Genomic DNA, 26,935 nt, shown 5'->3' with positions numbered 1-26,935 from the left:
AGAAGGCTAACAAGGTTAGGTCTATCCAGGTCTTGGGATGCTGTTTCTTAAGGCAGCCATAGAGGTGGAGGCAGCACATTTCCTAGATATAGCTAGATCAGTGATGGCTAACCTTTTCCATGTCGTGAGCTAAAAGTGCGTGCGCTTGCCTGCGCTTGTGTACTCACATGCCTGCACCCAGGATGCAATGCACATGCGACTCCCTTGCCCGCTGCACTTGCAACCCCCTGTGTGTGTACCGCATGCCTCTGCATATGCGCACATGACCCCTGCACTGCACGCCTCTGCGCATGCACATGCTACTTCCCCACATGCCTTGTGCATGCATACGTGTCTCCCACGCAGGTGTCTACCCCTGCGCATGTGCGGCAGATACCTGACAATCAGCTGGCTGGTGGAGGGCAAACCTGCATGCGCAGTGGAGCTCTTCCAGGGGACCTCTCGCATGCTGCCAGAAGTGGCTCTGCATGCCACTTCTGGCACGAGTGCCATAGGTTTGCCATCACGGAGCTAAATGATACTGTCATAGGAACATCATTGTTGTAGTAACTATGGGTGTTATTCTGTGATGCCACTCGTCTAATGTGCTTCAAATACCACTTCTAGTCCAGGAGACAAGATTGATAAAAGTTGAAGCAAGAATGTGTATAACTTCCTGAAATCTTTGGCTAAAATTTAATTTTTTTCCTCAAGGCCTTTTTACATCATTAATCTTGTATGTTAAATTCTCCTTTTCGTGGATCAAGACTGTTTGTGAGTGCACAAGTCCAATCTTGTTAAACTAAGCTTTTCTCATCAGTACTTGAAACAGACTATTATCAGGCAAAACAACCCCGAGACAAAGGGTTTGAGGACTTTGGAAAGCCTTTTTGCTTTCACAATGCCATATGCTTCCATCAGCTATCCTGGATGGCAAATGTAGAGGTATATCACTGGTTGAAAACTCTGTCCCTGTCATTCTAGAGACATGGAAAAACCTCCGGACACATCTATATTTGCTGCTCTTTTTATAGAGACATTCGAACAAAATTTAACTTTCTAATAATTAATAGGTATCCTAGCTGTTCCAACGTTGTTTATCTTCAGTGGTTGTATTGAGGTAATTCCCGTTAGGAGAATGAGCGCATACAGGGAGACGTATTTGAGAGTAGCGTTTGAATAATACACACACAGCACACAGATACACTGTACAATAAATGTAGGTTTTTACTTCCAGAAACGTTTAAGCGAAGTTCAACCACAGTCCAAAATAATTCACAGGTTAAATCAGTCAGTTTTTAATCCAGAGATAATCCAATAACAAAGTCCAGTGTCAAAAACAATTCAGTATCAGACTTACATCAAATCCAGGAATAGCAGTCAATTAGAAGGAACGGCAAAATTCTCCAACAGAAGGAAACAGAGACTGACTCACACGCTCTTCTGAGACTAAGACCCAGGTTTCTGGCTCCATTTTATGGCCGTTTGAGAAACCACATCCAATTACAGTTTTGCATTTTCTTAAAGATACAGTCTTAAAATGTTTATCCTGGTTTATATATTGTCCAGCCCAAATAGCTGTTTGGTGATTTACATTCCTAACAGGTTGTTTAAAGACAAATGGATTCTAGTCGTAGCACAAGTAGCTAGATTCTGTGCAGCAGTACTAAAGATTCATTGGTACCTGATGAATAATCCATTATAGTTATTTTATAGAATTATATGCACTAAATCTTTTAGTGTTATCACCTTGTTGCAGTTAGTATCTAATGACTATAGGCCTTCACAATTTAATGACTTGTTTACATACAGCTGACAGACAGGATGCCAAATTATGATTTTAACATAGACTTTATTTGTTTTTTTTTAAATTCTAAAATTTTTAACTAGATACTCATTGAATATTTTTTAATTTTAGTGGTCTTTGATGTAAAAAATATTTGATTGACTGTTGAGTTTCTTTAGCTGTCTTCAAGGCTGGTGAAGAATTCATAATACAAGGCCCTGAGTAGTTTCTGTCAGCAGCTGCACCTTCCACTTTCTTTGGCTGATATCCAAGTGACATAGGATTTCTTTCACTACATGTTTGTGGCTCTTGTGTGGTCTCTTCCCAGAGTCCAGTATGCTATAGTGGTAAGGCATATGGCAGTGATCCATTGTGATGGCATGTCCTGCCCACCTTTGATAACAAGAGAGTCAATACTGATAGACTTTCAAGTTGGGCACACAATTTTGCTGATATTGAGTAAAGAGTGCACATGTGAAATTTTTCCTGTTCATTGATATGCCTTTGGTACAGAGTTCAGTACTTGCATTCACATCAGAGGGAAGATATAACCACAGCTCTGTAAACTTAGCTTTGTGGATTTAGAGATGTTGTGTTGATTGAGCACTCTAATATTCAGCTACCCCAATATCAGGCTGGTGTTGCTGATACTGGAATCAATTTCTTTGCCAAAGAAATTGCTCAAAATAATGTTGCCTGAGTATTAGAAGCTGTTTACATTTATCAACTGGTCTCATCAGCAGTGATTTTTTTATTCTACTGACTTGGTATTTGGCACAATTTTGGACCCCATATTTATTAGTCAAATAGTCATTTTAGATGGCAGGGTGATAATTTAGATATAGATAAAATAAAACAAAAAAAAGTCACTAAAATAAATGAAATTAAAGGTATATAACTTAAGTTCCCGATATTCAGCAGTAGGGATGTAGACCACTGGTGGGATTCAAATTTTTTTATTACTGGTTCTGTGGATGTGGCAGGGGAAGGGTCAGAGGTGGTATTTGCTGGTTCTCCAAACTGCTCAAAATTTCCTCTACTGGTTCACCAGAACTGGTCAGAACCTGCTGAATACCACCTCTACTGTGGACATGTCAGAGTAGTAGTCAAATTTTTGGAGAAGCATTTCTCAATTATCATAAAGCAGCTTATTTCTAAGATTTAAGTTTCAAAAGAACTTTTAATTATTAGCTCAAAAAATTATTTTGATGATTAGTATATGGGTTATTGAAATAATGCAGACAAATGTTAACCTTAGAATAAAGAGTTGTTGTATTCTTATACCTATATTTGTACCAAAGATAGTAATTCTTTTCCTATTTTCCTTTTTTCTTTTCTGCCCCTTTTCTTTTCATATTTTTGAAGCAGTTTTGTTTTTCTGCTTATCTTTTTTTTCTGCTTTATCTTTTTTTAAAATAAAGTTATAAAAAATTAAGAATGTAAAGCAACCAGTACTATTTTAGATACTGTTGTTTCATACATTGTAAACTATTCTTTCAATTTTGAATTTTACTGATGATTTGCAATGCTCATTTAAAGCCTTTCAGTTCACAAAATCTTTGGTAAATTCACTTTTTAAATATAATACTTTTCTACATATCTGAACTATGTATTTAGAGCCTCTTTTAACTAAGAAGAACAGTTTTGCTTATTTTTGACATTTTTTTCCTGGCAAATGAGAATACTCCAAAAAAAGTACTCAGTTTCAGTTATCTGGTATGTATATTTTTAGGGAAACTTTACCACTTACATTTAAGGTCTTGATAATTTTTGGGAAATGAAGTCAGTAATGAAATCTGGCACTTAGTTTGCTGTGGCGCTGTAAAATAGAATCACTTGGTAAAAGTCCCTTTCAGTATCTTGTTAAACCAGGGGTGGGATTCTACCAGTTTGTACTTATTCGCTAGAACTGGCTGTTAACATTCTAAGCAGTTCAGAGAATCAGTTGTTAGAAGAAATTACTGGCCTAATCCTGTAAGGAAGGCAGGAAGGAAACATTCTGGTGTTGCTTACAGAAACTGCCTCTCCGTTAACCCTTATTACAGTCTTGGTAGGACTAGAGTTCCTGTCTCAGGAATGTCTCTGGAGTTTTTTTTCCCCTCCTTTGTTGGTACTTTGCTTGTGTGGAGTGACCATTCAAAGTTACAATGGCACTGAAAAAAGTGACATGACCATTTTTTACACTTACGACTGTTGCACACATCCCCACAAGAGGCCAGGCGAGGATATGCGTGCCTCGATGTGATATTGAGTTGGCCACACCCAGCCAATAACATGACCACCAAGCCATGTTTACCCAGTCACATAACCACCTAAGCCACGCCCACAGAACTGGTTGTTAAAAATTTTGCATCCCACCCCTGCATTAAACCAAATGTATCTTTTCAGAGGATTGTGCTATAGTTACAGAAGGAAATAAAGTGATTGTGAGGAAAAATATGTTTAGTTTAAGGATTTACAGAAAGGTGTTACATTTGTGCTTCTACACACTGCAAAGTATCTTTGAATCTAAAATGCCGTGCAGTCCTAGCTTGCTGCACATTTATTTGTAGTTTTGAGGTTTTCTATTAAAATATGCATATAAAACATTAGATGGGAATTAAATTCAAGGTATCTCTAGGATATTGGCAACCTTGAAAATCATCTTATGGATGGCAGTTTTAATAAGAATATAAATATGTGCCTATTACTATAGCTCTTAGCACTGAGAAAACTTAGAGTAGAAAAGTGAGATAATTGGATGTAAAATGTAATTTAATAACATTTTTGTATGTTTATTGGATAATCAATTTCATGGATTACTGAAACGTGTTTTGTGATAAATGTTCCTAGTAAAACAACTAGATAGTATATTGATTATTTTTTTGATCAATAATTGGTTAACAGAAAATATCTCTTAAGAGTTTTGGAGTACAGATGCAAAAAGGAGACTGATCTTTTAACTAGCTTAGCATTGACAGAGATAATATTATACATGGTGCTGTGAACAGTTGGTTGAAATGGAAATGGAAAAATATGTTGAAAACAAAGAAGTTGCAGCAATTTCCCTGTAAAGAAAATTTATAGCAGGGCATTTAAAATTTTAACTTTTAAAAATTGAAAAGATGATTAACATATATAGATATATGAATGGTATGAAGAAAACTACAAAGTTTATTCTCTTTTGGTAACAAACTTCATTGAACCAAAATAAATAATAGGACATTCTATCATAAGCCAAACAATGATATCTACCATGGTTATTTACGTGGAAAACACTAGTCTTTTTATTGGAATAGAATATAAAGGAAGTACATATTTATCTTTGCCATATATATGTTCTTTACAACACGTGCACAGCTTCCTTAAAATGTAAGTGATTGCTTTAATCATTTAATAACAGAACTAGAAAGCACTTTTATTTAATATATTCATATTTACGATGCCATTTCTATTAATATCCTGTGGAAATTCAGAAATGTTTTGTAGTACTGTGCCCAGCATTTGAATGGTGCTTCACAAAGTAGGTTGGTGCTAACATAGCAACCAAATGTTAAAGACACTGCATCCTTTGGAAATACTGCATGACTTTCAGTGCATCTGTGTGTGGCATGCACAGAAAATTTCTCATGGAAGTGTTGTCTGTACATGGCCACACACATGCAGATGATCACGGTCACCCTTGAAGCAGGCCCACGAACCTTCCAGAAAACCTTATGCTAACCTGGTTATACTAACATTCCAAGGAAAGATACTTGATTATGATAACATGCCTTCTGAAGCATGTCTTGAAATGCTTCCACTAAAGTTTAGTATGTCATACAAGCACTGGAAATTTATTTTAACAAGTGCTTGACCTTTCCAGATAGTGTTCCTTCCATTTTTAACATTACCCTTTTGTTGGACTGATAACCCAACAAAGTGAAGAGCAGCATACTTTCCTACAGTGATGGTTTTGTTTTATAAATGAATGCAGCTGTGTTATTTCATGTGGAGGAAGCATTCATGTCGAGTTCACAGAAGTTTCTCAGAAGGCAGCGGGGTGGAGGGGAAAAAGATGCTTACATTAACTGTTGACATGAAAAGAGGCTTATTTATCCGTTCAAGTTGTTGTTTTCTTTTTCATAAGCAGTAGTTGAATAAGGGATGTTCGTTAATTTTTTCAATTTAGAAAGTAGTTTGGCCATATATGATCAAGACTTAATAATAAAAAAAAGATTTTGCAAATGGAAAATGGAAATATGGAACCATACCTACCTTTCTTTTGATTTATTACCTCCTATAATATAATAGGCTTTCTTGCGTTTGATACTGAGACTGGATTTTGTATCTTTCTTTTGCATGCAAAGAAATCTACATTGGGAAATAAATATACCACATGATTGCAGGAAATACAAGTTCAGCAACAGAGTGGTCAATGTCTGGAATACTCTACCTGACACTGTGGTTTCTTCCCCAAATCTTTAACCTTAGACTGTCTACTATTGACCTCACCCCTTTCTTAAGAGGGGTAGAAGGCGTGCATAAGCGTACCAACGTGCCTACCATCCCTGTCATATTGTTTCTTTATTTTTTTTATTTTTCTTATATGTATCCATGTATTCATAACTATGATTTTACTTATACCTATTATCTTGTAAGCAATTGACAAAAAATAAATAAATAAATAATAAATAAATAAATACAGTAGCTCAGCTCACAGCTCACAAATTTTGCTAAGCTATCCTTCAGCTATGCTTTCTTGAGTAAGATAAAGTTGCAAATAATACCAAATTTATCCTGGGCATAGTGAAATGGCTTCATGTTTGTTCCCTAAAAAACAACAGTATTATTGATTTTTATGGAAGGAAAAATCCAAGATTAGATGGAGAGAGAGAGAGAGGGAGGGAGAGAAATACCTTATTTCAGTCCAAGAATCCTGAATATCCCAAAGTTTCATCTTTCCATATTCATGCTCAGCCATCGCAACAGATGCTTAATTCACCAACCAGATAGCAACAGGTACGCAAATTAATTCTGACAAAACAGAAATAATAGTACAACTACAGAACTGACCATCAGTTTTCTTCCCCAGGAGATAGAAAAATACTTACATCTTATTAAAAGTCAGGTCTTAATCATTTTTTAAAATTTAAATTAAATATACCCAGCAAAGAAGCATATTTCTTCTTTTACTTCTTATACTCACTAAATAAATGTTTTTGAATTTCTGCATACTTTCTTTCCTAATACTTTCTTTGAAAGTATTAAAGTATTGATTTCAAATATTTTGTTCAATACTTGAACTTAGTCTATGTGATCATGTTATTACATATTTTGCGATACTATACTTTTTATTTTTAATCTCTGCTATTGCTTAATGAATACATTTAATTATTTTACTAGGCATTATTAATGGTTTGTTATAAGCTTGAGCTTCTACTTTTATTTTTTATTCTTGATTGACTAATGATGGGTCATCAAATCAGTATCAACTCTTACAATCATTTATATTTTTCATGATGATTGATTACATACACTCAAGTCATTATCAACTCTCAGCAACTACATAGATTTTCTCCATTGTGGCCTTTATTATGGTCTGTCCTTAGCTTGATCCTTCAGATCTTCTAATCATGCACTCATCACCACTGTAACTGAGTCCATCCTCCTTCCTGATGATAAACTTAATCTTGTCTTCCACTGTCCCCAGTATTGAGTGCCTTTTCCAGAGAGCTAGGTCTTTGCATAATGTGTCCAAAGTAGGTCATTGTGCCTCAAGGGAGAACTCTGAATTGATTTGTTCAATGATCTATTTGGGGTTTTTTTGGCTGTCCATGGTATTCTTAGTAGTTATCCTTTAACAATAATATTTCAAAAGTATCAATACTCTTTCTAACTTACTTCTTCAAAATGCAAATTTGAGTTCCATAGAATGTCACAAGGAATACCATGGCTTGCACCTTCTGAACTTAGTCTTAAATTAGCTTCTCTTCAAATGCAGTGTTAATACTTGGAAATAAGGAGGTTGTCAAGGCAGGATGCGTATTGAAATAAATCTGAATAATTCATTAAAATAAGTCTTTATATTAAAATGTAGTACAGTAATAATTTCATCTTGAATAATTAGCTAAGAAAGGGTGTAATTCCTCTACAAGTCTAGCCTATTTATCTGTAGTGGGAACTACCCTGTATTTGTGCTTTTGAATAGTTTGTCATCTGCATGGAATCACTTCAGCCAAGATGCCAGCAAAACGACAACATCTACTTTGGTCACAAACTATGCCAGATGTGTCTATACTTGTAGTTACCATTGTTGCTTCTCTTTTTTCTTTTTTTCATATCAATCATATTTAAGCAGAAATTCAAATCACGTGTACTTGGAAGTAGGCTGCAATGAAATTCAAGTTTAGTATGATTTGCTTACTAACAAATTGGAAATAATTCTTAGCTTGAAATAGTGCTGATATGTTCCTCATGTATCTATGATTTGCAAAATAAAGAATTTTTATTTAGACATTTTAAACAGCTTTTGTGACTGAAGAAATAATTTGTGAAGAAGGCAGAAAATAAATGTAACAAACAATAAAAATAAATTTTGCAAATTTTTAAAAAGAATGTTCCTCTCCAGTTTAATCTCTTTTACATCATAACTTCTACGATGAATTTAAAACACTAATGTAAATTAAGAAGTAGTTCATGGTATGAGATTATAGATGTGCTCCTTGAGAATAATAATAATAAGTGATCAATATCTCAGGCCCTCTTGTAAAAACTTCAAGTTAGTTTTTTGTTTCCAACTCAACAAAAAATATTTAGGACTATTGAAAGGTATTAAGAAATTGAACATGATAAATATGATGACAAATTAAGCTGAAGCAATAGAAATAAAATTCATGATATAGTTAAATAGCATGAATAACTGACCTTGAAATACAAAAGGAGGTTTTGTATTTATTAGATAATAGTGGAATAATATATAAAATATGAAAACATCAGAATATAAATTGATTGCAATTTATAATTTGCAGATTAGCAAGTTAAGAATATTATGACAGTTTTAATTTTTAAAGCTAGGAAGGATAATGAGATGTTATAGTTTTTGTTGTTGAAAACATCTGATTATTTTTGTACAAGAAAGTAGACTTAATTCAGGGATTATCAAGTTTTGGAATATCACAACATTCTAAAAAAAGATAAAGTTGATTTTGACCCTTCCCCATGAATAAAATATGTCATTGAAATTATATTTATATAAGAAATAAATATCCCACTTAAATGTTAATTTAAATATTAAATAAGACAGTAATACACTTTATAACATTATAAAAATTATTCACTAGAAATAAGCAGATAAAATAATACCATATTATTACTTGGAAGACAGGCATTTTCATTCACAAAGTTAAAGATCTTTCCTATCTTAAATCTTCTTATCTTAAACCACACTTAATCTTACAAAACACTAGCAGGCTGTAAGTTACCTTTGTCATTCCCTGCCAGCAGAGTTGAATTGGCATTAAAGTCACAGTCTATTGCTTCTTTCCTTTCTAGACAAATGCTTGTAAATCCTTTTGCTCTTCCAATTATCTACCAGCTGCATCCTCACAGCCTTTTCCCGTTCATTGCAGAGGGAGTGCCAGTTAGGATAGTCATAGTTTTGCATAAAAATTGTATGGCCTCCAGCCATGATTAATCTCTCTTTCATAAGGAAATACAATGTGCTTAAAACAACAACAAAATCTCACACTGTTCAGGCTTCATATAGGGCCCTGGAGCCAATATGTTGCTTTATATTTAGCATACCTTTGCATAAAACTTGCAAGCCTGCTGGGAAAGGACTCTCAAGTGAGACATTTTCTAGTGACTCTCATTCTCTTGTCTCACAACTCTCTAGAGAATGTAACATGCACTTAAAGGAGTGTTGCCCATAACTTGTTAATACAACATATGTTTTAAATTCAAAACTCCCAGAACTTGTTTTTGGCTTGTATATCTCTGGAATTTTGTCATGTAAGTATAGCAACTTTAATTGTTTCATAGAACTTTCTAGTGCTTCATGTAAGCTGCCAATCACAAGTGGAGAATTATCTGCATTAAACAAAGGATAAGCTTTGGTATTTAATATAATCTTTAGCCCATCTCACTGGAGACTCTGGGAAGTGAACAACAATCCTGTTTTATATCTTGTTTACCAGATACTGAGGACAAAACAGTTGTTCTGCTCAGGATAGCTATGATCTTGCAGGATCCAATCTGGGTCACTGACTTGGACCAGAGGTTTTCTCTTCCGAGTTTTTGGACTCGTGTTGGAGCCCCAGCATGATTCCAAAAACTCAGAAGACAAAATCTCTGGTCCAAGTAAGCGACCCAGAGTGGATCCTATCCTGGGACACATATATTCACCTTCATTGGTGATTATACACTGTCAGTGAGAAGATGCAAGTATCTTTTATAACCTACAAATATGACTTCGTTCTTATACTTTCCAAATTAATGACTATTCGTTACGGAAGCGGACTAGGTGTTATGTTTATATAATGGCTCACTGGACTTTTAGAACTATCGATTCCTAGTTCACCTCTTGCATGTGTAGATTTCACCTCTAAAAGGTCCAACTCTGCCTAGTTTAATTTGCTTCATGACTCTGTCTACATACTGTAAGGGAAAATGTAAAATTTAATATTTTGGAACAGTAGCAAGACATCCTAGAAATCTCATAGAAATCAAATTGCCTTTTGTATAACTCCTGGTCTTTAATTTCTTCTTTCCCCGTGCCTTTAAGTCAGTGTGGAATCCTAGCAACTGTCTGGACAAATCCTTGCAATTTTCTTGATGCATTTCAGCTTGCCATTACTTTCTTCATACAATCACTCTCGCATACCTGCAAAAATTACAGGAGAGGGAGGAAAAAATGAGAAAATATTAAAAATGTACCATATTTCTTATAATATTTAAAAGACTGTATGGTCTTTTTTATACAATGAATAAGATACATGAGGTGGGTTTTAGGTTCATTTCTGAAAATGCTTTTTTTTAGCTTTTTATTTTTGTGTGTGCAGGAGGAAACATTTTGATTTATCTTGTTCAAATTACTTTTTTATATCTAAAGAACAAAGGGAGCTGGTGTAATGTAAAATTATTACAAAATGAATTGTTACAATTATTTTTTACCTGTTTAAATTCCCTTTAAATGTCTTACATTTTGCTTGGATTTGATATGCTTCACCATGAACAGTTCCCCAATTATGCAATTAATTAAAATTAATTTATCTCAGAATTGAAATGCATATGTGGAAAGATCCATAACAGAAATGCTTTTACCAATGCATTTGCATTATAGCTTTGATGTATCACCAAAATAAATAATTTGGTTTCTTTAAAAAAATCTGAGTTAACCTGCTATATTTAGCAATTGGATATTAATGGTTTCCCGGTTTTTTGTTTCTGAAACGTCTTTGTAGGTATTTTGTTAATGTGTTTATTTGGCAGGGAAAGTGGGGAGGGGAAGTTAGTGATACTCAGGTAATTCAGAGTTGTCAACCTGTACTTTATATTTGGAACAGATAATTGTGGGTGTTCCATTTCTCATTCCCCTTATTTGCATAATACATTGTCACTGGAAAATTCTTTGCTTGTCTAGAAAAACTTGAAAATCTTATAAACTGTGTTTTAAGAATAAAATGAGACTCACATTTATTTTTGCTATGGATCCTTGTTATTGCTTCCTGGTAGTTTTGGCAAGGAACTGATCTGCGATGATTCATTTTTATTTATAAAATATGACTTATACCTTTGTTATTTTATGACTTGCTGTATGTCTCTGAGTAACTGTTTTGTGACTAGCCATTCATTTTCTCCATGATTATCATCTTGTGGAAGTTTTAGGGACCTTTCACAAAATACCATGTTTGGTTCATAGCACGTAACTTTATGTAATATTAAATTTTATATCTGTTGAAATTCACACATATACAGATTAATATTTTTTGGTGAGAGAAGATCAGAGGCTTCCAGGTTAGGGAGACCCATTACGCAAATATAGACCAAGTGACTGTTATGTTGAATAAAAGAGTGGCCAAAATCAGAAAGCCAGGAGAAATTTCCTCAAAAATTTAAAAGCTGGAGCAAAAAATGTAAATGGTGTTACATAAGACTATACAAAGGCTTTGACTTCTGTATAACACAATGGATACATTATATCTGCTATAGCTTTATTCTTGTCTGCAATTTAAAAAAAAAATACAGCCTTGTTGGTTCTGTGAACCTTTTTCTGAATAAGCTAGTGAATAAAAATTATATATATATATATATATATATGTGAGTATAATTATAATTATATATTTATTACTTATTAAATTTCCATGCAATCCATCACTTCTCCTCCCAAGGTGACTCTGGGAGGCTGACAAGTTATAAAAAAAAGTAAAAGTGATTAAAACATTAACATTAAAATTAAACAGATTGAAATGTTAAAAGCTACTAAAATTATAAATTTAGTATAATTGTTATAATTAATGTTACAAGATTATGGGATCAGTTTGCAGGGCTGACATTCCTGTATTGTCAGTCGGAAGTGATTTATATGTTCCCTAGTGCCATTGGTACAGGGGCAGGTTAGAGACTAGTAATAAACATGACTAAGAAGATAGCTGCAGTGTTTATTTGTCTGTTTCTGATAATTATAAGCACAATCTTATGATCTTTTGTTGGCTGTTTTCAGAAACTCTAAGAAATAGTTTTCCACTGTTCCTTTCCAATTTTGAAATAATTCCTTTGAGACTTAAGCAGCTAAGCCACGCTATTATATTGGAGTGGGAGGGGAAGACTTTAAGGTAGAAGAGATTTTAAAGTTTCAACTCAGGACGGTCAGGAATTATGTTGCCAGATATCTGAAAATGTAGAGGAGGACATGGATAATCAAAAGGGAGGTGGGAAAGGACTTGCCATTTTCATCAAAAATTGTACTGAAAAACTGCTCCCCCATGTACTTAGATCTACATTTAGATTAAATTATTTTTTTCCTCAGCATCAGAAAGCTGTTTTTTTTTTCCAGTAGTGCTTGAGCTGGTTAAGAGGCAAAAGACTTAAATGTATAACTGATTGAGGTCTTGTAAGTTTCAGGCAGAGCTAACGGGAGGATACTAATTAACTAATTATGGTAACAGCTGAGCTTGTTAACTTGCACTTAGAACTTAATAGGGGAATGTGCAGCACCAAGAGAAAAAAACTGCTGAGAAAGAGATAGCTTGTAGAAACTCAAAAAGTCAGATAATAATGTATTTTAAGGCTATCATTACCACATAAAGAACATGTTCTCTTTTTTCCAGACTTCTGTAACCCTAAACAGGATAATCAGCATGGTATAGTGTGCTGTGGGGGAATGAAAAGAACTAAGTTCTAGTCCAAGAGTCTTCAAACTTGGCAAGTTTAAGACTTGTGGACTTTAACTCCCAAAACTCCTGAATTAACATGACTGGAGGAGAATTCTGGGAGTTAAAAGTCCATAAATCTTAAAGCTGACAAGTTTGAAGACCCTGTCTTTCCACAAAGCCAGCTGAGTGACTATGGGTCAGTCATTCCCTCTCAGTCATGCTCATAACCAGGTTTTGCAACAAGCTTGCTGATCAGCAAAACTTACTGCATGGTGTACTGATTGCTTAGCTGTAGATCTGGGTGAGTACAGAGCAAAAATAAGAGGACCTTGCAAATGTGCAGGAAAAATGCTGAGCAAAAACAAAATTGTGTCAGATTGGATTATTTTATTCTTTAAAAGGCTACTCAAGTTTACATTGCTAGTGGGAGGCAACCAATGTCATATACATGCCACATTTCCTTCAATAGTTCTGTTTGCAGTAATCTCGCAAGCCCAAGCTATTGAATGAGGTCAAACTTCAATGCCTGCAAGTACTTTGGACTCTGAAGGAGGATGCTTGAAGGATTTTTTTTTTATGACTGAATGTTTGAGGTCACCCCACTTGAAGACTAGAAGGATGATTCTGGAATGGGGAAGTGGGCTTATTTGTAAATAGCTGGCTTTAAGTATAATTATGAAATTTCAGAATTTATTTGGTATGAACTGAAATTCATGTGTTTGTATAAAATCTAGGGAACACTGTATCCATAGAACACTGTAACCACATTTTACCAGGTTAAATATCTTACCTATATAGCTACTCTATATGTCATCATGACTCAGTGCACATTACTGTTCCAGGAAACATCTGTTTGGAATCAGGAAGTTTAGTAATTACTTCCTTTCTTTCTTTCTGACCTCTGTATGTGTATGTTTGAGAGAGGGACACAGGGAAGAAAAGATATGGAACATTGTATAGAATGTATAATTCTCCAAGATAATGTATTAAACACCTGAGCTTATTTTTGATGGGAAAATATCTTGTAAGTCAAGAGAACTGTGTATGTACATTTATACTATATGAAAAATATCATTTTTTTAATATCAGCCAATATAGACCAAATAATGTAAGATTGTAGAACATAATTTTCACTATGTTGTTTCAAAGCAATATTAACAAAAATCTTTCTGTAAAACTGAATATTTTCTTGCATAGTTCCCCAATTTTAGAAATAAAGATTAGTTTTTATATCAGTACATCAGGGGCAACTTTTCTTCCTTATTCCATTTAAGCTTAATTGCTAACCTGTAAGCTCTTATCTGATGATACATCAAATCCCTGTTTTCCCATAATACTTTAAATTGCAGAATTAGAGATCAAAAGACAATGTTATTGGTGATTTCTTTTGTATTTCAAAGAATAATATCTCCCAGCTGACTTTATACCTACTGCAGAATAGAAATCAGTCTCCTGGTTTCTGTACCAGGACTACACTAAAGTGGGTCTCATCTACCACCTGTGGCACTGATAAATAATGGACTGGAAATTTGGTTTATATTGCTGTATGCTAAAAGTACTATCAGCAGGCATCTAGGATTTCTAATTTACTTTCCCAGGCTTACCTGGGAATTCCAGGCTTTCTATATGTGAAGCATAGAGCCTACCAGTAAGCAGCATCACCTCTACAAAGTGTTGTTGGTTTAAATACTGTCTTTTCCTAATGAGCTTGAGTTTTTTGTTTAAAGTTTTGGAAGATATGATTTTCTAAAATGAGTAAAATTAATTTATACTTCATAGACACCTCAAATAATTGTTAATGGAGATTAGGAGATTAACAGAATTGGAAGGTGCCTTGTAGGTCATCTAGTCCAACCCCCACCCAAGCAGGAGACCATACACCATCTCTGACTGCAGTCCAGTCTCTTCTTGAAAGCTTCCAGTGATGGACTTCCGGTTTGACGGGCTTCAGTGACAGACAGAAATCCGTGATCATGCACAGTTTCTGTCTGGGCTCGCTGCTGGAACGCCCTGAGCCAGCTGGTTTCAGGGCTAAGCCACCCCGTAGAGATGGTGAAGAGTGGGGAGACCACCAGCAGGGTTGAGGAGAGCCGCATCTCTCCTCCTCAGCTGGCCATTACTCTCTTTTCTGAAGGCAGTTGCAGCGGTGGTCAGAAATGGCCACCACAAAGGAGAACTCGACTGGAAAAGAATGTGCAGGAAGAAGATAAAAAGTGAAAGTTTTGGCTGACTGGGTTAAATTGTAAAAGCAACAACTAAGGTACCCTGGAATTTAAACTTACAAAAAATAACATCGCTCCCAAAGAAGAGTCAGAAGCAGCAAAGGAAAGTGAAAAGGGAAAGGTTTGGCTTTTTTCTCTCTCTCTTTCCCTATACTGACAACTAAGAGACTTAAATAAGAAATTGGAAAAATCCACTTTGACATCAATAGGCAATTAAGCTAAAAAAAATGCCAAAGGGATAATAAAGATTTCTGGACATTAAACATTTTCTTTTTCATAAGCAGGAAGGGAGAAAAAAAGAATAAGGGTGGGATCTGGAAGAGGGAGGAGACTGCCTGAAATTAAAAAGAATCTACAGTAAAACTTCAACAAGACTTCTAAAAGATACATTTTAACTGAAACTTTGCAACTAAATAGTAACCCCAGCAAGAGAAAGTGAAAAAAAGAGCAAAAAAGAAACAGCTTGAGCGTATTTGGATTATTTGGTGATCTTTGGATTCTTGGTTATTATATTTGAATGACTAAAATCAATATGGTGGTTGTTTAAAAATTTATACAATGGCACCACTTCTGGATGAATTGAAAATGGAACTTAAAAAGTACAAAGAAGATGCAGGGAAGGGTTCTTTTGGCTTCCTTTTTCAATTCTTAGAAATGGAGATTTGGAACTATGAGAAACAGCAAGAAACGACTGCAAAACAAGAAGACTGGGACAAAGAAGAAGCCATCTTTAATGAAAAAGCAATTTTATGTGGGGAAGAAAAAGGAAAGGGGGGAAAGAGAATGGAGAATTTAAGACTTAAAAAAACAACCAAAGAAAAGAAAAATAATTAAAAAAATAAGTATAATGCTGGAAAGCAACAGAAAAGGGGAATACAGAAGAGAGAAATAGAGGTAGAGAGACAAGGGGGCTAAAAAGGGGAGAGAGAAGAAGAGAGGGAAGAAGGAAAGGAAAAGAAGTTACAAAGGACCGGAGCAAGATATAGAGAAACAGGACCTATTTAGAGATAATGGGTGAAAATCTAACTGAAAAAGGGATTCTGTAAAGGTACATAAGATTGTATTGTTATATTAGTAACTTTAGAAGATTGGAAACAATGTATGAGTAAAATGAGGGATAAAATAGTTAGTGTAATTTAGTGAAATGTTTATGAATAAAATAAGTGAAATAAAATAAATGAGAAAATTGAATTAGGAAGGAACGGGAACATTTTAATTAGTTAATGTTTTATAAAATATAAGTGAAGAGGGGGGGGATTAACTATGGAAAGCTTATAATTGTTCCCATAGAAGTATGATATTTAATTGAAAAGTAATGTTAAAGATGTTAAGACTTTAATGAATATTAATATTAATGATAGAATTGAATTGGAATGGAATGTTGTTTTAATTGTATATATTTATAATTTTTTCTTTTTTTAAGAATACAGTGTCTATTTTAAGAATGTACCAAGCAGAATCCGAATGGAAGTTATGTATTATATTGAATGTTACAACTTTAGGGGAAAGATAAAAAGGCGTCATACTCCAATCAGTAACTACAGGAGAAATTTTGTTTAATGAGAAAAGATAATAGATAATTAAAACAGGACAGACAAAAAATATAAATACAATGATTTGAATTGAGATGAGATAATTAAAATAAAATTGAGAAAATTAAAAGAGGGGAGAAGCTATACAGAAAATGTAAAATAGTAATAAGATATGGAATAGAATATAAAAATGAGCATGAACCTGAATTTGTGTCTGTACGAAGAAATGTAACCCGGGATTACACTACTTTCAAAAAAGATGTTTTATTTGTATTTTTTTTCTCTTTGTGAAAATTCAAATAAAATTTACAAAAAAAGAAAAAAAAAAGAAAGAAAGCTTCCAGTGATGAAGCTCCCACAACTTCTGGAGGCAAGCTATTCCGCTGGTGATTGCTCTCACTGTCAGAAAATTCGGTCTCCTTATTTCCAGGTTGAATCTCTCCTTTTTCAGTTTCCATCCATTATTCCTTGTCTGGCCTTCATGTGCTTTGGAAAATAGCTTGACCCCCCTCCTCTCTGTGGCAGCCCCTCAAATATTGCACTACTATCATGTCTCCCTTGGTCCTTCTCTTCACTAGTTCACTCTTCACTAGCCATGCCTAGTTCCTGCAACCTAGTTTATATGTTTATATACCATATAACTGCGCCATGCAAGATATAAAAAGGTGAAGGCTGCTCATTCTTTCCTCTGTTTGACTTCTTTAAATACTGAATAAAGATGTAAAACGTGATGAAATGTTTTCATCCTTTTCTAAAGTGTTTTGGCTATTCAACTATTCTTTGAAGAACACCCCCTAAACTTAAAATATTAATAGAAATAGCAGAATTAAAAATGGCCTATTGCATTTTATTTTCACTTAAGATATTAAGCAATATTTTTATAGAAATGCTCTTTATATATTGCATAACAATCAACTGTAATTACACAGTTGTGTACCTAAATGATTTGGGCCTGCAGAAATTGCTTTAGTAATTGTATATGTGGGACGTTTGCTTCTCTCAAATTGAAGGTTAGTCACTCAGAGGTTTAGTAAAGCAATGAGAGCATGTTGGGATTTCAGAGAATACTATAGGTAATGAGGGCAGCTTTGTGATAGGAAAGGAAGAGCTAATCAATTTCATTCAATTCACCAGTTACTGGAACTATTTTCAGGGTGTTAAACTTCATAATACAGAATGATTGCTAAATGAGCTTTAGCTCTGTGCTGCAAATGCAGCTGAAATTACTGAATCAAGTGCCCTGCAGAGTAACAACCTCAAAAATAGATAAACTATGTAACATTCATAATAAAGTAGATATTAGTGTTTGGATTCGTATTATCCTAGTTCCATAGGGCTCTATGACTTGATCTATTTTCTGTAGAAAGAAAAGAAGGAGGATTAGATAATTTTAAAAACTTGTGGGTTTTGCACAGATTTTGTTGGCATTATAAGGGAAGAAAGAAAGGATAATGTAATTAGAGATTACATTAGATTGAAAAAATTTTGTTTTTCTTTGCTATTCTTTTTCACGCAAAACCAGATCTGGATATACAAAGGAAAATGGTGCACATAAAATACTTCTGTCAGAAAATGTTTTGAAAGTTTTTCTACCAACACAATACTAGAGTATTATGTCCATGAAAAATAAATGAACAAATAAATCCCGAAGGCTGCATTTTGCAAACATTCCTAAAATAAAAAAATAAAATAAAATAAACCAAACTGAATTAAATATAACATCTGTATAGTCAATCATTTTGTCTTGTGGAGGTTGTTTAGATAGTATTCGTAAGCTCATAGCAAGGTATGTGAAAATGGAATCTTCCTTGATCAGATAACATTGAGAGTCACATGGCTTCAGATTCCAGAATCAACTTAAACTCTGTGACTTTGATAGCTTCATCTATCAATTTTAAACCCTTGTGGTTGTGCCATTGCTTCAGCTAACTCTGCTTTTCCACTGCCAGGAGTTCAATCCTGACCGACTCAAGGTTGACTCAGCCTTCCATCCTTTTCCCTCCTTGAGGTCGGTAAAATGAGGATTCAGATTGTTGGGGGCAATATGCTGATTCTGTAAACACAACTTCACAGTTCTCTGTGTGGAAAAAATGATTTTTGACCATTGATCACAATTACGACCATTGTAGAATCTCCATGATCATGTGATCAAAATTTGGAAGCTTGGCAAGTGGCATGTATTCATGATTTGCTGTGTCCCTGAGTCATGATATCTTTTGACAAGAATAGAGAAACCAGATTCACTTAACAACCAGCCATCTCACTAACTAAATAAGTGAAGCAATTCACTTAATAATTGTAACAAGGGTTTTAAAATATGGCAAAATTCACTTAACTATCTTGCTTAGCAATGGAAATTTTGGGCTCAACTCTGATCATAAGTCAAGAACTATCTGTATATGGTTCATATAATTATGATAAACTAGGGATCTTGGAAGAAAGGGGGTAAATTTATAGTTTTAGACCAAGTTTATGGTTGTTTATTATTGATACAATTCATCTATCCAATCTATTCATCATAGTTTGTTGTTGTGGGGAAAATAGGTGTTGGTTATGTTTGCTGCTTTGAATTATTTGTAAAAAAAATACTGGTACTCTATGGTCATATTAGGAATATTATAGTCTATTCTTTAAAGGAAGGTATAAGCTTGTTTATGTAAAGTAATCCCACATTTCCAATGTCTGTCATAGATCAGACATCATAGTTATTCCTGCTTTAGAACATTAGGAACTGGTTGGTTCCGTAGGACAGAAAAAATGTTGATTTTTCTCTTCCTTTGTATATTAGGTTTTTTTGGGGGATACCACATTACTTTTCATACTCTGTCATGAAGCACTTATTTTGAGAAGTATAATTCCAAATATTTCTTAGTGCATGCTATTAGTTGTGGTATCCTTTTGATTCAGGTAGGATAAATTGTTCTTTGCCTAGGTTTGTTACGTATTTCATTAGAAGTCAGACTTGTCTTGCTTTGGTAAGCAACAGATTGCAACAGAAGACTTCTATGGCCATGCACAAAAACTCTGTTAAGTAGATTTATTGTAAAAAAAAAACCTGTAATGAAGTCATTAGAAAAAAGAATTCCAGCAACCACTGTGCATCAGATGGAAGTCTATTTATAGTGAAATCCATTCCAATCTTTTCCTACCTACACAGTCTAACAGGCTAATAGCTACTTTCTTGTAGGTGGAAGAGCAAGTTTCTATCTGTATCAGACATGATATTCTTCCGACTAAAATCAGAATTCCGATTTTTGGGGGGAATCGCCCCTCAAAAGGAACGGCCTGAGGAGAGGCAGAGGCACAAGTCTTCTGATGGGGCTCCTCCCATGGAGGATTGGCAGCAGCGGCAGCTTGAATTACCCCGCCCCGCCATCTTCTCCAGCTGGGAAGGAAGCCATAAGGCCCCCTTTCCAAAGAAAGCGAGTCTAAGGCTGGTGGTTCACGGGGAGAAGGCGAATTGGTGCCTTTCTTGCCGCTCCGAGCTGTTTAGCTAACCTCGCACTGGCCGGTGGCTTCAGAATGGAAACCCCATCCCCTGGGTAATTGCGGGAGCGCCGTGCGTTCTCCTGCAATGACTGGAGAGGCCGCTCAGCGCGCTGGCAGAACATCCCTGCTCTGTTCGGTGGAGGAGATTCCCCGAGGCGACCAGAAGCACGAGGTCAAAGGATGGACAGGGGTAGCCCTGGGAAACACAGGCGCTGCGCTCTGTCCCTGCACCAAAAATGCCCTTGGGGAAACTACTCGTCCCGGCTAATAAAGTAATAATAATAATTTTTAAAAGCGTCCTGTGCTCCCTTAAGCTCCCCACGATCTGCCTTCTGACCTCGCTACAGAGGCTGCCAAGCCAAAGGAGCAGGGGGGGAGCAGCGAGGTTTACTCTGCCTGGGGTTCGGGGGCGGGGGCAGTCCGTTCCTGACTGGAAAAAGCTCGCCTGCAAGGTCATTTCTGACCGCAGTGTACAAGAAGGGAGTAACTCAATGTGGAAGTGGCTTGGGACCAGGTTATCTATTGCCGGTCACATCTACCTGACCCACCAGAGCTGGGAGGTAAGGAAACATCAGATGTTTGAGACCAGGATTTTCATCATCAATAACATGGTTATAAAGTTCAGGGTCCCATTGCATAGTGATAGCAATCCTGGCAGTGCCCATCACAGTCATTAAGTGAGGAGGATGAGTCATTAAGCCTACTTGCCAAGCAAAGTTGATGGGGAAGGCAGCAGGGCGTTTCAAGTTCTGCTCTTTGCAAACTTTTCCTTGGGTGGTTCACAATCTGGCCAAAAGGCTCGGTTGGTGAGTGTCACTTCTGGGTTGGGGGTGGTGATGGCATTGTGTGAGTGCAGCAAAGATGGGGGTGTGAAGCACAAGTTCAGCCAAGCAAGTGGGGCTGCTAGTGTCCACACCTGGCCTGGTCCTAGGGTCTCCTCGGGAGAAAGAGCAGGAGGAGGAGGGGTGGGCTTCTGGGGGCTGGCAGGGCTCGGGAGAACATCTCCATGGTGGCTCCCTCTTTCTGGAACATCATACCCCCCACCCCCCTGATTAGACTGGCTGTCACTTTGACACTCCTCTGGAAGGCCCTGAAAACTTGGTTCTGCCAGTGGGCCTGGGGAACCCAGAGCAGGATGGAGGCCATTAATTGGTTAGTATGAATGTGTGTTGTCGCTAGTGTTGGTGTTGTGTGTGCGATTTCTTGGCGCGCGGTGCGGGGTCTCTTTTGGCCAGCCTCGAAAGAGAGCGCGCGGGGCGGGCAGTGGAGACGCAGGACCGAATGTGGGAAGGAAACGAACCTCATTGCAAAGTTTTGCCTGATACTCTGCTAAAGCTTCAAGGGGGCGTTGCCAATTTAATTCCCACCGGGGCGCTGCAGTGGACCACAGCGGGTGCTTAGGCAACCCCTGCACCCCTGGCGACTTTTCAGATTTATTTTTTCAGAGGGGAATATCATGCCTGCTGTATCTTGTTTTTGCTAAGAAGCCCATCTGATATCGGACTGTTTGCTGGTGTCTGTGTATGAATATCCTCCACCACAGTGTATTTAACCCAATCTTTGTTGATCTGACCTGCACTATGCCATGCTTGTAAGGGCACCGCCAAGCATGTCGTGGTAGCCAAGAGGAAGTGAAAAGTGCTGGAAAGATTAGTAAACATGCTGGTAAACAATCTGAGTGGAAAAGGATGGGAGATATGCACCAATCTTGCTCTACTTGTTCTGTAAGATTGCCCACCAAAATGTGTTTCACTTGAAAACAAAACAACAAACATGCTTCAGATATCAGTGTAGCTGAACTGAGAACTTCTGGGTTTATCTTTTAGTAAACAAAACACATTTATCATTTTAAATTCAGCCCCAGTGGTCTGCAATTTTGTGAGATTAGGAAAGGGGCTGATATATGCAATCTCAAATTTCCTCCTGTCATCATGTGATCACCCCTACCTGAACAACTCTTTTGTCATTTTATGTTGCTGTTCATCCACACACACATATATGTTTGTTAATTAGTACCTTTAACTGTTTCAAAATTCATGATGAGATGTTCTTATTTCTCTGTGGGTTGCACAAATAAAAAAGAATATTAACTGTTTCTTCTAATTAACTTGAAGACAAACATTTGCATGTATAATTAATGGTATGCATAATGAGTCTAAAACAATTTTGTATTTTAAATGGGAGAAAGCAATAACATTTAAAACTGTTCTCTCTCTCTCTTTGCAGCCTATAGCATTGTCTTCCATTAGGTGAGTACATTGTTTAACAATTACAAATTAATCACCTGTACTTTCAAATGTGTTTTGCTTTTTTAAAGACTTCTCATATTGCTATATAATGTTAAACAGCTTGGAGCTATATTTATATACAGCAGTTTGACTATATTTTAATTTTGTAGATTAGCACATGTGAAGATAGCATTCATTAAACTAGATTCTGCAGTATTGAGTTTTGGTGAGATGTGAATTCTGAGGATATACACACACATGCACGCACGCCCCCAAGCATGCAACAGGATACACTGAAAAATAAAAGTGTTATATATCTCAGCTGAGGGATCTGAAGCCCATTACAGAGTATATATAATGATATGCCACAGATGATGTAGCATTATTATGTTGATGACACTCAGGTGTATATCTCCATCCTGGAGAAAGTAAGTGATGTTGTACATGTCCTTTGACAATGCCTGGAAGAATAGGCATTCAACTGGACTCTGTAGGACAGAGTAGCTGTGGGTAGAAAGCTTCTCTATATCCAGGAGCTTACCATCTTTGATCCTGGCAAGACTTTGACTGACAGGGCTCACTAAGAGAACCTTCTCTACCATCACCACTGCCCTTTGGAACATCTTACCCCCAAGGGTGATGCAGATCCACCCTCTTCTGTGATGCTTAGTTGTACATCCCTGCCCCAGATTGTGGGATACGTTTTCATGGTGCCTGAAGCCTGTAGTTCTTTGGGGAAGAATCAGCTTTTGTTAAAATAAGTGGCTATGGATTTTATGGACTATCTAGTGATTTGCCATCTTTAAGTCTGGCTGTCATGCACTGTCCCCCTCCATCCCCGCACCCATCAGAATTAGTGCATCAGTTCTGGACTCGAGGCTCCTGTTTCATGAACAAATCATAGACATGTTCATGAAAGCTTTTGTACAAATACATTTTGGCAATCAGTTGCGCCCTTGCCTAGATCAGGATGTACTGTTTGTGTTCACTCACGCCCTTAGTCACCTCCCAACTGGTCTATTGCAACAGGTTCTACATAGATCTTCCCTTGAAAAATATACACCAATATAGGGCCACCACTGGAGAGTTTCGTGACTCAGTGTGCTTTTGGGTGCAATTCAGGGAGCTGATTATCACCTTTAAAGTCCTCGTAAGGTTAAATTGCTTGTGGAACTGATTATTCCAATGGTTTCTTTCTATCCCAAAAGATCTGGCATGGTGGGCATGCTGTGGATCTTTTTGGTAAAACAGTTTTGCCTAATGAGACTTTGAAGTGTAACATATCTTATGCTTCTGTGCTTGCCTTATGTATTTGAAAAGGTCCTGAAGACATGGCGCTTCATCCTTCCTTTGTAATTATACCTAATTTCCAACTCTGCTGGTCTTTAGGAAAGCAATTAAGACCATTTCCCCTCCCCTCCAAACCTGGGCACTGGGAACAAGGTACTAATGGAGTTGGCATCATTAATATTATGGCTGGTTGCACGGAAAGCCAAATGTTTAGACTGGATTTGCCGTTTTTATTCCTGCATTGAATCCTTCCCAAGGACCTGAGATATGCAGATGTTGGTGTTAAAAGTATTGTCACAGAATGTAAGCTGCTCCAAGTACAGCTAGTTTTTGCAATTGATTGATAGTTATTTCGTCACTGATGACATTGTTGTTATTTGCCTGATTTCCAGGAATTTTGGGTGGTTTACAAATTGTTAAAATAAAAAAAACAATACAAAGAAACAAGTATGACTGATATAACAAACCCAGACAAGTGAAAGGTTTGCATTATCCTCAACAAAGGATTCTGTTCTGTGAAGAGCCTTGTCTTTAGGGCCTTTTGAAATTCCAGTAGGGTGGAGGTTGTTTGAATCTAGGAACCTCATTCCAGAGGGCAGGTGCTGCTACAGAGAAGGCCCTCTCCTGTAGTTCCAATAAATGATATTGTGAAATATGGAACTCTGCCGATAGTATAATGAGATGTATTGGGCTTCATAGTGTATTTTTTGTTTTGGTGATGTGTTTGATAATTGTATTTTGTTTTTCTTGTTCGCAACTCAGAATTTCCTTTAGTAGGTGGGTTGAGAAGACTCATTCTGACTCTAACATAGACTTTAATGCATTCCAGATGTTTGGGACTACAATCCCAGAACTCCTGAATCATTAGATATTCTAGCTGTTTGGATTTCTGATAATGGTAATTAAGTTTCCAGGATTTTAAAGAAACTGATTTTTTGAAAGCCTAAAGCATAGAAAATTCAGGTGATGTACTGGACTCCAGAATCTTGCCTGAGGGTTTAAAAAGGAGAGTTAATACTCTTAATGAAATTATTAGAACTTCTTATTAACCTTTGCTCATTCTCCCTTTTAAAAGACACCTCATACAAATAAATAATTGAGGAACCTTTCTGTGCTTAGAGATAAATAAGAAAGCTGACTGATCTGTTGCAATTTTGTTGATTCAGAGAACTGAGGCTGCTATTTGGATCAAAAATGTTTTAGTAAACTGTTACAGTAGTTTAAAATTTGATCATGTTAAGCTAGTCATGTAGGAAGTGATTGTTGGGAAAAAGTGATGTACACATTTCAGAGTTAAAATAAAAATGACAAGCAGAAATTGTTGCAAAGTTGCTAGCCTTCTCTGAAAAATATCAAAGATCTGAATTTTTGTCCTTGTAGATTCAAATAGTATTGTATTTCTAGAGTGCTCATTCTCTCCTGCCTTTCGACTCAAAACATTTCTTAATACTTTTTTTTTAAAGAATAAGAATTGCATAGAATTTGCAGCTGCATGGAAGAGACTGTGAGCTCTAAAGCTAGTAATTTTTAAATCACTGATCAGAATGAATGCTTCCTATTCCTGTAAGATGAGGAAATATTTTACACTAAAAAAGAACAGCCATTTCCAATGACTCTCTTAAGTTGTTTGACTGTTTATCACATGACAAAACAACTATTATAAGGTGCAGAAATCAAGATTTCCATTTATAAGAATGGAATTGGGTGGGAAAAGGATGAAAAAAAGAAGATAGGGAAATCACCAGGCTGCCTTTTAAAAAGACCTCTATTCCATATTGGCCAGAATTTCCTGAAAAACAATTTGCTGATAAGAAGTTACTTCCAGTTTAGAAGCAAAATGGACTTCAGGCTATTATTCATAAGAACTTTCATTAACAAAAAGGTGGTAAATATAGTAGTTTGATTTAATTTTATATGATAAAATAGTATGTAATAGTTCATAAGTTTAAAGTTAACAGAGAAGTATCCAAAAGAAAAGAAAAGTATCCAAAAATGAAATAATTGAATAGATTATTCTGGATATTTATATATTAATTCAAGGATTAAGCCTATTCTTTTACTATGGTACATAATGTAATTGTTCTTTTACTAAGGAACACATTTTTTTTGTTTTTATGTATGCTATGGATAAGGAGTATTAAAATAATACTAACAAGTAGATATGGTTAAAACAGAATAGGAGTGAAGATTAGATATTTTTGTGCCAATTGTCCCTAGAAACCAAAACAACAACTATTTCTATCACTAAATAATATGCATGCTGAAACTTGAAAAAACAAATACAAGGCAAGATGAGATATGTGAGTGATTTTTTTATCCAAAGAATACCTTTTGTATATGGGGAGCTTGCCTTTGGGGCAGACCTGTGAATGATGATGAATAATCTGACCCTGAGTATGAGACATTTTCTTGATTATATTTTTTTAAAAATATTTTAACTGCATCTGTCTTAATATTCTTCCATTTTCTTATTAATTACAGTACTAAATGTACTTTCCTGTACTGTAAATCTGTATGATTTACTTCCTTTTCCAGTTTTGTTGAAAACAGTATTTTAATGCCTAGGTCTTTCAGAAGTTTGCAGGAAAAGGAAATGGGAAATAACAAGACTAAATGACATTAGTTCTCTGCTCCTTATTTTTATTTTTTATTTTATTTATTTACTTATCCTAAAACTGATGCATAACAGTGCAATGGTTTAAAAGATGCTAAAAAACAGGAGTTGTTTGCTCTAAAAGTACAGGAAACAACTTTGTAAACAGCAATGGATCATGCCCAGTATTTCCTAGCCAAACCACAGACAACTACAATGATCTAATACATATCGATTTTACAGAAGACATTGTTAAAAAAGCACTATGCAATCTAAAACCATCTCTATCTATTGGACCGGATGGAATATGTGCCTACTTCTTAAAAAAGCTATCCACTGCCATAGCAGAACCTCTAAGCATAATCTTTGAAAACTCTTTCAGGATCAGCTCCTTGCTAAACCTATGGTCACAAGCCGCGGTCATCCGCATGTTCAAAAAGGGAGACCCCAGCCTAGTTGAAAATTACAGACTAATCTCTTTAT

At 35.9% G+C, this 26,935-nt stretch overlaps 1 long non-coding RNA gene across 1 annotated transcript in view; it reads left to right on the top strand.

The window, feature by feature from the left end:
* Positions 1 to 26,935, top strand: part of LOC113453010 (uncharacterized) — a 90,946-nt gene that overhangs the window by 22,522 nt on the left and 41,489 nt on the right. The window contains exon 2 of the long non-coding RNA XR_015743694.1: positions 22,568 to 22,590. This is a non-coding gene — a long non-coding RNA (uncharacterized LOC113453010). The remainder of the gene's footprint in view (positions 1 to 22,567; positions 22,591 to 26,935) is intronic.

Source organism: Pseudonaja textilis, chromosome 4 (genome assembly GCF_049901715.1).
Source record: "Pseudonaja textilis isolate UNSWEBS1 chromosome 4, rPseTex1.2, whole genome shotgun sequence".
Taxonomy (NCBI): domain Eukaryota; kingdom Metazoa; phylum Chordata; class Lepidosauria; order Squamata; family Elapidae; genus Pseudonaja; species Pseudonaja textilis.
The sequence above is the reverse complement of the archived record's forward strand: the minus strand, read 5'-3'. Positions and strand labels throughout refer to the sequence as shown.